General features: G+C 36.3%; 1 long non-coding RNA gene across 1 annotated transcript; it reads left to right on the forward strand.

Moving 5' to 3' along the window:
• The first annotated feature begins 2213 nt into the window (after window positions 1-2213).
• LOC116274503 lies at window positions 2214-8914 on the forward strand. Its single transcript, XR_004183194.1, has 2 exons — window positions 2214-2262; window positions 7685-8914. It is a non-coding gene; the product is annotated as an uncharacterized LOC116274503 (long non-coding RNA).
• Window positions 8915-12313: the final 3399 nt, after the last annotated feature.

The raw sequence follows: 12313 nt of genomic DNA on the forward strand, positions 1-12313 counted from the left end.
AGGGATGCTATGTGATACTACAATGCTATGAGGAACTTAAACTTTGTCTTTCTTTCACCACTCTTATCTTATGGCTGCCATCCTGTGATGGTTAATTTTATGATGTGTCAACTAGGCCATGGGGTGCCCAGATTGAACATTATTTCTGGGTGCCTCCGTGAGGTTGTTTTGGGGTGAGATTAGCATTTGGACCAGTGGACTTAGTAAAGTAGATTGTCCTCCCCAGTGTGAGCAGGCATCATCTAGTCTATTGTGGGTCTGAATAGAACTGGGATTTATGCCATCTGCTCTCCTGGTTCTCAGGCCTTTGGTTTCAGACTGTGTTATACCACTGGCTTTCCTGGATCTCTAGCTTGCGAACAGCGGATTGTGGGACTTCTCAGCTTCCATAATAGCATGAGTCAATTCCTCATTACAAATAATAAACAAATAAATAATTATCTCCTATTGATTCTCTTTCTCTGGAGAGCCCTAATACACATCCTCAAAGTTACATGACAATTGCCAGGAAGAAAAGCAATACAAGGCACAAAAACTTATCCTCCAAACTGTCAGACAATCACTTATCATTTTTTTAAAGTTGAGTTAAAATTCACATATACTGAACTGTACAAATCTTACTTGTACAATTCAATGGGTATACTGTGTAACCAGCACTCCAATTAAGAGATTAAATATTTTCACAATGGCAGCAAATTACTGTCTCTTTCCACTCAATTCCAGTCATTATTGACAGCTACTGTTCTACCTATTACTATAGTTTAGTTTTGCCCGTTCTTGAGCTTCACATAAATGGATTCATACAGGGTGTTCTTGTCTGCATCTGGATTCTTTTATTTAACATAATGATGTTGAAACTTATCCATGTGTTAGCTTATGTCATTTGTTCTTTCTTTCATCTTTAAAATAAAAACTTCCTGGCAACCAAAGCAGAAATGGACAAATGGGATCACATCAAGTTAAAAAACTTCTGCATATTGCAAAGGAAACAATCCAGAAGTGAAGAGACAGCCCACAGAATGAAAGAAAATATTTGCAAACTATCCATCTCACAAGGGATTAATAATCAGAATATATAGGGAGCTCAAACAGCTCTATAGGAAAATATCTAATAATGTGATCAAAAAATGGACAAAAGATTTGAATAGACATTTCTCAAAAGAAGACATACAAATGGCAAACAGGCATATGAAAAGGTGTGCCACATCATCAATGCAAATGCAAATAAAAACTACAATGAGATATCATATTATCTCTGTTAAAGTGACTTATATCCAAAAGATAGTCAAAAATAAATGCTGGTGAGAATATGGAGAAAAGGAAACTCTGGTACACTGTTGATGGGAATGTAAATTAGTATAACCACTATAGAGAACAGTTTGGAGGTTCCTCAAATAACTAAAAATAGAGTTGCCATATGATCCAGCAATCCCACTGCTAGGTATATACCCAAAAGAAAGGAAATCAGTATATGCAAGAGATATCTGCACTTTCATGTTTGTTGCAGCAGTATTCACAGTAGCCAAGATTTGGAAGTAACATACATGTCCATCAACAGATGACTAGATAAAGAAAATGTGGTACTTACACAGAATGGAGTACTATTCCGCCATAAAAAAGAATGAGATTCTGTCATTTGCAACAACACAGATGGAACTGGAGGTCATTATGTTAACTAAAATAAGCCAGGCACAGAAAGACAAACACCACATGTTCTCACTTATTTGTGGGACCTAAAAATCAATACAATTGAACTCATGGACATAAGAGAGTAGAAGGATGGTTACCAGAGGCTAGGAAAGGTAGTGAGAAGGAAGAGGGAAATGGGGGTGATGAATAAGTAGAAAAATATAGTTAGAAATAATGAATAAGACCTATTTGATAGCACAACAGGGGGACTACAGTCACTAATTGCAGGGGCCTTTGAAAACAGTATGCTGAGAATAGGTAGGGCTCAAGGACAGTATCTTCAATTGAACTTTTAATGAACTCCCGTAGGCGCCAAGAAGGCGGGCAGATAAGGAAGAGCATAGAAACAAAGAACTGAGTAGAAGGTTACATCTGGGAAAAGAAAGTTTGTTTTGCATTGCATTCTTTCTGCTGACGTGGGATTTATGGAGTATAAATAAAGTGAGGCGGAGGCTCTGAGCGCGGCCGCCATGTTCTCTGTGTGTCTTTGTCTTTTGTGTGTTCTTTCATTCTCCACCACCCCACCCCCGGCACGGACCCCAACAAGTGGCGCAGCGAGCAGGGTCAGCACGGGTGAGTAGGGGAGAACAAGAAGGGGAACCCCCTAGGAGCGGGTAAGGCTCGGATATTGTTAAGGGGAACCTTCTTAAGCTTTCATTATGGGGAATTCCATCTCTCTGGCCTCAGAATATTTATGGCTGTTTCAAGGACTGTTGCTGTCTATGGGAGTAGAAGTGAAAGAAAAAGACTTTGAAGCGATTGTTTGCCCATGTTGAACAACATTGTTACTGGTTTCAGTATCAGACTAAAGTGCAGCTGAATCGGAAAAAATGGTTACAGGTAGTAAAAGCTCTGCTTAGAGCTCTCCAGTTAGGGGATATTATGCCTCTAAAATTGTGGACCTTGTGTAACTCTATCACTCAGACATTAGAGTTACTTGAGACTGATCCGGAGTGTGGTAATGTAGCCACAGGAGGAAAGGTATCTGAGGATTTGGAAAAATAAAATAAAATAAAATAAATCTGAAATGGAGCCCATTTGTGCCAGGGTAGCAAAAGGGGGAGAAGAGAAAAAGCCAGCTCTTCCTTCTTCTAAGGGAAATTCTGACATGCAGTGTATTATGAAAATGCTTCAACAAATATTACAGATACATTCTTCTAATTCACCTTTGTGAGCTTTCCCTGTTTCTTTTCCTTCTGCCCTGTTAAAAGAGGATTTTCCAGTGCCTCCAACCCCCCGGCTTCCTTATCTTTACCTTTGTTTGGCAAAGTTTTCTCAGTGCCTTGCCCGCCATTGGGGGAGGGAGAAAAGGAAAAGATAAAAAAAAAATTTAAGGAGCTGGATCTGTTTCCAATTATTTGTGCTTCTTTTGCTCCTAATGCTCAGTTTTCAAATGGTGGCAATAATGTCCAATTTAATGCCTTACAAATTAAATTTTTAAAAGAAATGAAAGCTGCCATTTCTAACTATGAACCCCTATCCTTGGTCTTCTTAATATTTTTTCATCAGAAAATTTGATAATTCCTATAGACTGGAAGACTTTGGGAAAGGCTTTTCTTGATCGTTCTCAGTGGTTACAATTGCACAGCTGGTAAATGAACAAGACGCATGTACAGGCTAAAAAAAATGTTATGTGTGATCCCCCAGGAGCCACTGAGGAACAACTCACAGGCATGGGCCAATGTGCTACTCTTAATACTCAGGCTGGTCTAGATGATGTTGCCCTTACTCAAATCAAGACTTTGTTTTTAAGGGCCTAAAATAAGGTAGAGATAACAGGAAAATCTTCCCTTTCCTCTGTGAAGATTTTACAGGACACAAATGAACAATATTCAGATTTCGTAGCCCGTCTTCAGGATACTGTCTTAAAAATTGTGGGTGCTGACCTTGCTTCAAAAATTTTGTTACAAACGTTGTCTTTTAAAAATGCTTATGCTGACTGTCAAAAAGTGTTAAAATCGTTAAAGGCCAATGGGGCCAATTTAGATAAATATATTAAAACTTGTGTTAGTGTTGGAGGGGCTATTTATAATACTCAATTATTTACTGGAGCTTTGTCTAAAGCCTTAAAAGAAAATAACAAACAAGGTGTTTGCTTTCAATGTGGTAAACCTAGACATTTCAAAAAAAAAGGTCATAAAAATTAAACACTTTTATCCCTCAAGGCAGAAAGCTGCCTTCAGAGGTGTACAAATGTTGTGGTAAAGGTCGACATTGGACAAATAAATGTCGTTTTAAAACTAATAAAAGTGGAAATTTACTGTCTCCTCTCCTGGGAAATGGGAGCCGGGGCCCACAGGCTTGGGGCCCCAACAATTTATGTCACCAGGTCTAAAAGTGTAGTTGGTTTGTCAGTCTTTACAAATAAAAAATATAAGAAAGAAAAAAATGCACAAACTAACTAGGTTTCTTGTAATAAATCACTAAACTAGTCAAAGGACCAAAAAATACAAGATCAGCGTAACTCTGAAGGATGTGAGATTATGGTTCTGCACTTGTTACATTAAAGAGCTAAAATAAATAGACGTAATATTAACAATAATAACAGTAATAATAGCCATAGTATACTGAGTACTTACTATGTGTCCACTACTGTAAAAAAATCTTCACTTACATTTAGTTCTTCCAACATCCCTTTAAGACTGACAAATTTTATATTTATTACCATTTTGTAGACAGGAAAACAGAGTTAAGACAGTTTTATAAATGTATCCAAGGTCATATAGCTATTATATTTTGAAAATATGACTTTCTGTCCTCAGAGCTTACATGCTTAACCCTTTCCTCTAGACTGCTCTATAAAATACAAAAATGGTAGTCACCCTCCTTGAAATAATCGAAAAAAAAAAAAATCAATAACTAAGTAAAAGTTGTATCTCAACACCAGATCCAATCCCAATTTCAAGTATCCATTTAGCCTTGGATAGCATCACTGTGTTTTAAAAACCAAAATCCGTTAAGTATTTTGTGGTCCACCATCTTTTACAAAGCAAATACTCTATTAAATAGTAAGCTACAAACTAAATTTCTGTACCTGTAATCACCTTATTTGTTTACAAATATTTGTTATTGACTAAATCTACATACAATACCCAGTGAACAATGGCCTACAACATCAAGAAATAAATTCAAGTCCTCCTTAAGGATCCCACACCTTACCCCAGTTTCTCAGCCTTATGCGGCAACTAAGCAGAACGCCACTGCTGACTTAGCTATTACTCAGCCTTATACTTTGTCTCCTAATAAAGGAGTATATAAATTAACTATTAAAGTGTGTGGCCCTTTGCCAAAAGAACATAATGTTACTAATAAAATTCTTATTATGGTTCAAGTATCACAATTTATATGCCTAGAGGCAGGGGAACGTATTCTCAATAGGGAGGGTTTGGTAACACACAAAAAACTGTTTTTTGGGAAACTTTAGTTTCTAATCAAAAGCCCTTATGTTCATTACACATTAATAAAATAGTTTTCAAAGGGTTAATTAATACGGGGGTAAATATGTCTATTATTTGTTTAAATTAATGGCCTATACAATAAAAAAAAAAGACAAGTTTCAGTTATACTCACTGGCTTGGGTGCTGCTTCTGTGGTTTATCAAGACGTAGAACCTTTAACCTGTGTCGGTCCTAAAGGTCAACAAGGTCAAGTGTTTTTTTTAATTTTTATATTGTTCCTATCAATATTAATTTTTAAAAACAAAATCTTTCACAACAATTTACTGCTTTTTTAAACATTCCTCATATTTCCTCAACTGCCAAAAATATAATGTTCAAAATGGGCTACAATCCTTAAACTCATAGCCACCACTCCTATTTAGGTAAAACAGTGACCATTATTTAAAAAAATACTTAGGACTCTAAAAAAGTAAGTCAAAAAACAAATGGCCAAGAGAAATATAAAGCCACGTATTTCTGCATGAAATTCCCGTCTTTGTCTTATCTTAAAACTATAAATGTTTACATTAAACCTAAAAAAAGTTTACAGCCTGATCTTCCTAATCCTGCCCTTATCCCACAAAGTTAAAAATTAATGGTCATAGATCTCAAAAATTGTTTTTTCTCTATTCAGTTACAACCTCAAGATTGTAAAAAGTTTGTCTTTATTATTCCTAAATATAATAATGGACAACCCATTCAAAAATATCAACAAAAACTTCTTCCTCAGGGTATACTTAATAGCCCTACTATATGTCAAAAATTCGTACATAGGACTTTAAATCCTGTAAAAAATCAGTTTCCAACTGTGTTAATTTATCATTGTATAAATCTTCTCTGTCCCTGTTTTTAATAATTCTCAGCCACTTTCTCAATATCAATGGAAAGTTTTACCTCAAGGTATGTTAAACAGCCCTACCTTGTGTCAAGAACTTGTCCTTTTACATAATTACAAACTCAGCTTTCTTTCTATTCACTTAATATTGCCCCAAAAAAAATTCAACTAGATTTTCCTATTCAATATTTAGGTTATACCTTAAAAGCACAAAATATTCGACCCCAAAAAATTCAAAGTCGACGTGATCATTTCAAAATATTAAATAACTTTCAAACAATACGTCCTGTTTTAAAAATATAACATCTTTTTTCTATTCTAAAAGAAGACAGTCACTTAAACAACTCACGCCATTTAACTCCTTTGGCTTTACAAAAACTCCAACTTGTAAAAAAACAACTTTAAAAGGCCCCTTCCTAATGTTCCCCTTTCCTTTTGTTTATTTCATACTTTACATTCTCCTACAAAAATGATTCATCAGACCAATCGGCCACTAAAATAAATCTTTTTGTCCAATAAAACATCAAAACTCTTGGCTACTTATATCAATCGTTTAACTAAACTAATCATCAAAGGACGACATCACTGTCGACAACTTTGGGGAGAAAATCCTTCCTTAATTATCTCTCAATTCACTCATAGTCAAATCACTTATCTTCTTACAACTTCTAATTCTTGGCAAAAAGCTTCATCAATCTTGAGTTACAGTTTATCCTTATCCCTTGGTACAACAGGAAAAATTGTTTACTATTCTCATGGTCTTACTTAATTTCCCTACTACTGGTTGTAACATTATTAGTAATTCTCAATACGCCGTTTATGTTACTACTTATATTTCTCAGGCCACTTTACCTCTTTGTACTACTTCTTCTCTTCAGAAATTCTTTTCTTTGTTATCCTTTACTTTGAGCCAACGTCGGGCTCCTTTATTCATCACTCATCTTCGTTCTCATTCTCAACTTTCTGGACCGTTAGTTCATGGTAATACTCAGATTGATTTACTTTTAATCGGCCACCTACATACTACAAAACAAAAATATACTCTACATCACACTAATAGTTCTGGCCTTCAACGACGGTTTCATTTAACTCATAAACAAACTGGTTCTCTTATTCGAGCTTGTCCTTCCTGTACTCCTTTGAACATTCCATCCTTCCATCCTAGGGTTAATCCACGAGATGTCCCTTCTTTTGGACAATTAAAATGTTCATCATACCATTAATACCTTTTCTCATTTCTGTTATTACTCATCTCTTAGTTTGTTTCGCCATCATGGACATTCCTCTTATACTTAAAACTAATAATGCCCCTACTTATGTCTCTCATAAATTACAAGTTTTCTTACAACAATACAATATTCAACATATCACCGGTATCCCGGACAACAGTCAAGGTCAAGCCATCATTAAACACACAAATTTAACCTTAAAAACTCAACTACTAAAACAAAAAGGGGGAAATGAGCCCCCCCAAAAAACAGATTTTTTTGAAGGTTAACCTTTCTACCTTAATTTTTTTGATTTTGAAGGTTCTTTTTACCTTAATTATTTTTTGAATCAATGGAGACAATTGCAAGACTCTGCTGTCATAACGCATCTTTCCTCACCTCCCTCAGTATAGTCCCCACTGACAATTTAAAGATTTGGTATCCTAATAAAGAAGGTAAGTATGTTCAAGGGCAAGTTCTAAAACAGGGACGGGGCTATGCTCTTGTCCTTACAGGGAGCGGACCTAAGTGGTTTCCTACAAAATGATTGAAACCCTGTTGAAAAGAAAACTGGATTCAACATGCATTTCTTCCTTTGTTGGATGTGCCTCGGCGGGGGACTTATTTCCTTTAGTGAGGCTTTGTATGAATATTGGACTTATATTCCCTTTCTACCCTTGTATCAGGGAGTCGCCTGGGGAGAGGCGAAAATTAAGGTTTTCACCAATGACACTACTTGGATGCTGTCCCCCTATATAGACAAGAACAATATAAAACTGGAAACGGGAATTATAAACAACACATACCAATTTGGAGTGGAAGAACTTCCAATATACATGGGAAATAGTTCTCATTGTCTCTGAAAATCGCATGAAGCCTGGGTTGTTCGCTATAATCATAGTCATGTGGCTACTAATACTGTTATTATAATGATACTGTATATAGTAATGAAACTATTCCTAGTTCTTTACCTTTTTGTCATATTCCAAAAGTTTCTCCTAATATTGAGGTGCTGGAGTGACAACAATGTCAGGGAAATAAACCCCGGATTTTATTAAAATACAATGGGATGCAAATAACTGATTGAAATGTGCACGGTAATTTTCAAATAAAATTTAGTCACATACCTTTGAAATGGCACCGGGTAAATAAAAGTATTACTGCTAACAATAATGAAACCTTAGTATGGCGTGAAGGAGGCCTAAGTACAGAGTCATCTTTAAAAGTTGTTAGCTACAGGCGATGCCATTAGCATTTTTGTGGGGAATATGCCCCTTAATCTTTCTAACCCAAATAACTCCTTTCATATTCAGTTATATCAAAATACCTCCTGATATATTATTGCTTGTGTCTGTAAGCCCTACCTATTATTAGCAGGAAATTTGACATGGGATAATGATATGGGGATTGTTCATTGTACAGATACGTGTACATTTTTGTCTTGCCTCAATCATTCATGGTGGCACAACTTTACTGAGGATATTTATATCCTCAGGGCACGTAAAGAAATTTGGCTACCTGTTAACCTTACGTGACCATGGGGGGCATCACCTCTTAAGACTTATATTTGGACTTCTCTCCAGCAAACCCTCCGTGCCCTTGGACTTATAATTGCCTCGGTGATGAGCCTTGTCGCCATCGTCTCCACTGCGGCCGTAGCAGGGCTCGCTCTTCATCAAAGCATACAAAATGCTAAATTTGTGCAGCAATGGCACGAACAATCTCACCGGTTATGGCTTCAACAACAAAACATTGATTCTCAACTTGCTAAAAGATTGGACAACATAAAACAAGCCTTGACATGGCTTGGAGATCAGCTCACTGTCCTCAGTACTCGGATAACATTACAATGTGATTAAAACTCCACTCAATTTTGTGTAACGCCTGTGCTTTTTAACATCTCTCAAAATTGGACCGTAATCCAAAAATTATTAATAGGCCATAAAAATATTAGTTTGGACATCCAAGAGCTCACTCAGAACATTTCCAAAACATTTCGACAACAATTACATGTGTTGTCCGGAACTGTAACCCTTCAGGAGCTGGGTCAGCGCCTTGCTGCCTTTAACCCATGGACCCAAATAAAGACATAGATTTCTACAATCTCTGGAAGTATATTGCTTTGGGCACTTGGATTGGGTCTACTTCTTTTGGTGATTTGATGCTCCCTCCGTTGCCTCCAAAAACAAAAAAAAATACAAAAACAAATATGGGCTACCTTTTTAGGATTGAGGCAAAACAAAAAAAAAAGGGGGGGGAAATGCAGGGGCCTTTGAAAACAGTATGCTGAGAATAGATAGGGCTCAAGGACAGTATCTCCAATTGAACTTTTAATGAACTCCTGTAGGCGCCAAGAAGGCGGGCAGATAAGGAAGAGCATAGAAACAAAGAACTGAGTAGAAGGTTACATCTGGGAAAAGAAAGTTTGTTTTGCATTGCATTCTTTCTGCTGACGTGGGATTTATGGAGTATAAATAAAGTGAGGCGGAGGCTCTGAGCGCGGCCGCCATGTTCTCTGTGTGTCTTTGTCTTTTGTGTGTTCTTTCATTCTCCACCACCCCCGGCACGGACCCCAACAACTAATAACTTAATTGTACATTTTAAAGTGACTAAAAGAGTATGTAATTGGATTGTTTGTAACACAAAGGATAAATGCTTGAGGGGATAGATACCCAATTTTCCATGATGCGATTATTACACATTGCATGTCTGTACAAAACTATCTCATGTACCTCATACATATATACACCTACTATGTGCCTACCAAAATTAAAAATTAAAAAATTTTAATTTTCTAAGCAGTATTTCATTGTATGAATATACCACAATTTTTGCGCATTCTCCTGTTGAAGACATTTGTGCTTTCAGCTTTGAGCTTCTATGGATGAAGCTACATAACTAATCGTAACCAAGTCTCTTTATGAAGATATACCTAAAGTTCTGTCCATTGAGAGGACCTCAGAATAGCCACAGTCCAACAGTAATGGCCACACCTAGTGTCCACTTCTTTATTGGTAAATACCATTCTCCACTAAAAGAAAACCAGGACTTCTTGCAATAATGACTGACTTAAGGTGTGGGGCAGAGAAAGCACAAAACAAGCCTGGAACAGGAGGTTTGTTTGTTTACTTCTTTATTTTATAAATAACAATTTATAGAACTTTATTTCATAATCCACTAAACCCCATAACAAAATAACTAACTGAATAAATAATTCTATAGAGAATGGGATACTTGCATAGTACCAAAAATTTCACCGACAAAAGTTATTAACTGTAGTGAGAAAACAAAGTGAAGGAAACTGGCAGAGATATCTGCACTTCCATGTTTGTTGCAGCAGTATTGTGAAGATCACTAAAAATCGGTGTGGTAGACAGAATAATGCCCGTCTCTGAAGATGTCACATCCTAATTCCCAGAACTTGTAAAGATGTTACTTTAGATGACAAAAGGAACTTTGCAGATGTGATAAATTAAGGATTTTGAGATGAAGAGACTATCCTAGATTACCAGGGTTGGGTCAATGTAATCATAAGGATCCTTAAAAGTAGATAAGGAAGGCAGAAGGAGTCAGGCAAGGAGATGTAATGGACACAGAGTTTGAAGTGATGTGATTGTTGGTTTTGAGAATGGAAGGGGGCCATGAGTAGAGAAATGCAGGAAGCTTTTAGAAGCGGAAAAAAAAAAAAAAAAAAAAAAAAGGAAGGAAACAGATTCTGCCCTGGAGCCTCTAGAAGGGATACGCCTATACTGACACCTTCACTTTAACCCTGTGAACTCGTTTCAGGTTTCTGATATCCAGAAGTGGAAAATAATAAGTTTGTGTTATTTAGTCCACTAAATTTGTGTTAATTTATTACAGTAGCAATAATAAATTTTTTAACAGACAGCATAAATCAAAATCTTGTCCCACCTGATAGGATACAATGCATTAAATAAGGCATTTTTTTCTATGTTATGTCTGACAAAGCCAGAGGACAAAATTTTGTCATGAAGAAACATTAGACAAATTCAAATGGGGGGATATTTTACAAAATAACTGGTCTGTAATTTTCATAAGTGTCAAGTTCACAAAAGTAAAGGAGAGGCTCTTCCATATTGAAGGAAACTAGGGAAACATGACAACTAACTATAACACATGATTCTGAACTGGATTCTCTTTCTGTAAAAGATACATTGGGACATCTGGCGAAATTTGAATGATATCTGAAGATCAGATGGTAGTAATGTGTTGATTACAGGTATGTATGAAAATGTCACTGTAGGAAATAACACTTTATTCATGGATGATGGTGCATCATATCAGCAACTTATTCTCAAATGGGCTTAGAAAAATGTTCATTATACTGTCTTTGCAACTTTTCTATAAATTTGATATTGCCACTATTTGAATAAAAAATAAATCAAAACTGGGTGGTGGGGGGACCAAATTCAAGTCTTCAGAACTCTGTGTATAAGTAAACTGACTTTCAAGTGTGAATTAACTAGTCCAAGGGCAGGTAACTAGTAAATGACAAAAAGTAACATTAAGTAACAGATGCAAACTTCTGGATCAGATTTATAAAGATTTTTCCCTGCAGGGGACAATTCTATCACATTATTTTGGGTCATTTTAAATTGTCCAGTTTTTCATTTCAAAGATTTCAAATGTTTCTGTCTTCAAAATTGAGTTTAAATCTAGTTTCTGATTCTATTTTCATTGCGTTGTTCAAAGCAGGCACATACAGAGATCTTTGATCTCTTTGGGTTTAGGACATCCAAATTCAGTTCTCTGGTGGTGGGGGTGGGGGAAGATGCTAGGGGAATGAGAAATGGGAAGTTAGGGAAGATACTCTTTTTCTCCAATTTAACTCTGTGCGCTTGCCAGCATTCTTCCCCCGTTCCATTTTCTATCATTCTCCCCAAATGAAAACCCCACATCAGAGATGGGTACCAAAATATTTGCAGAAAGTAAACAATATTATGGGAGAAAGAGAGAACCATTACATTTCCTTCATCCCAACCTAAGAAAGTATCACAATATGGCCCATATATCATTCTATACTTTTTTCACACATTGTAAAAAGTAATTCACATTATGACTTTTCCACTTGATTAAAGTGCCAGTGTTTCCACTGTATTCTCCGAATGCATTCTGCAAGATCT

Source organism: Papio anubis, chromosome 4 (genome assembly GCF_008728515.1).
Source record: "Papio anubis isolate 15944 chromosome 4, Panubis1.0, whole genome shotgun sequence".
NCBI classification, from domain to species: Eukaryota; Metazoa; Chordata; class Mammalia; order Primates; family Cercopithecidae; genus Papio; species Papio anubis.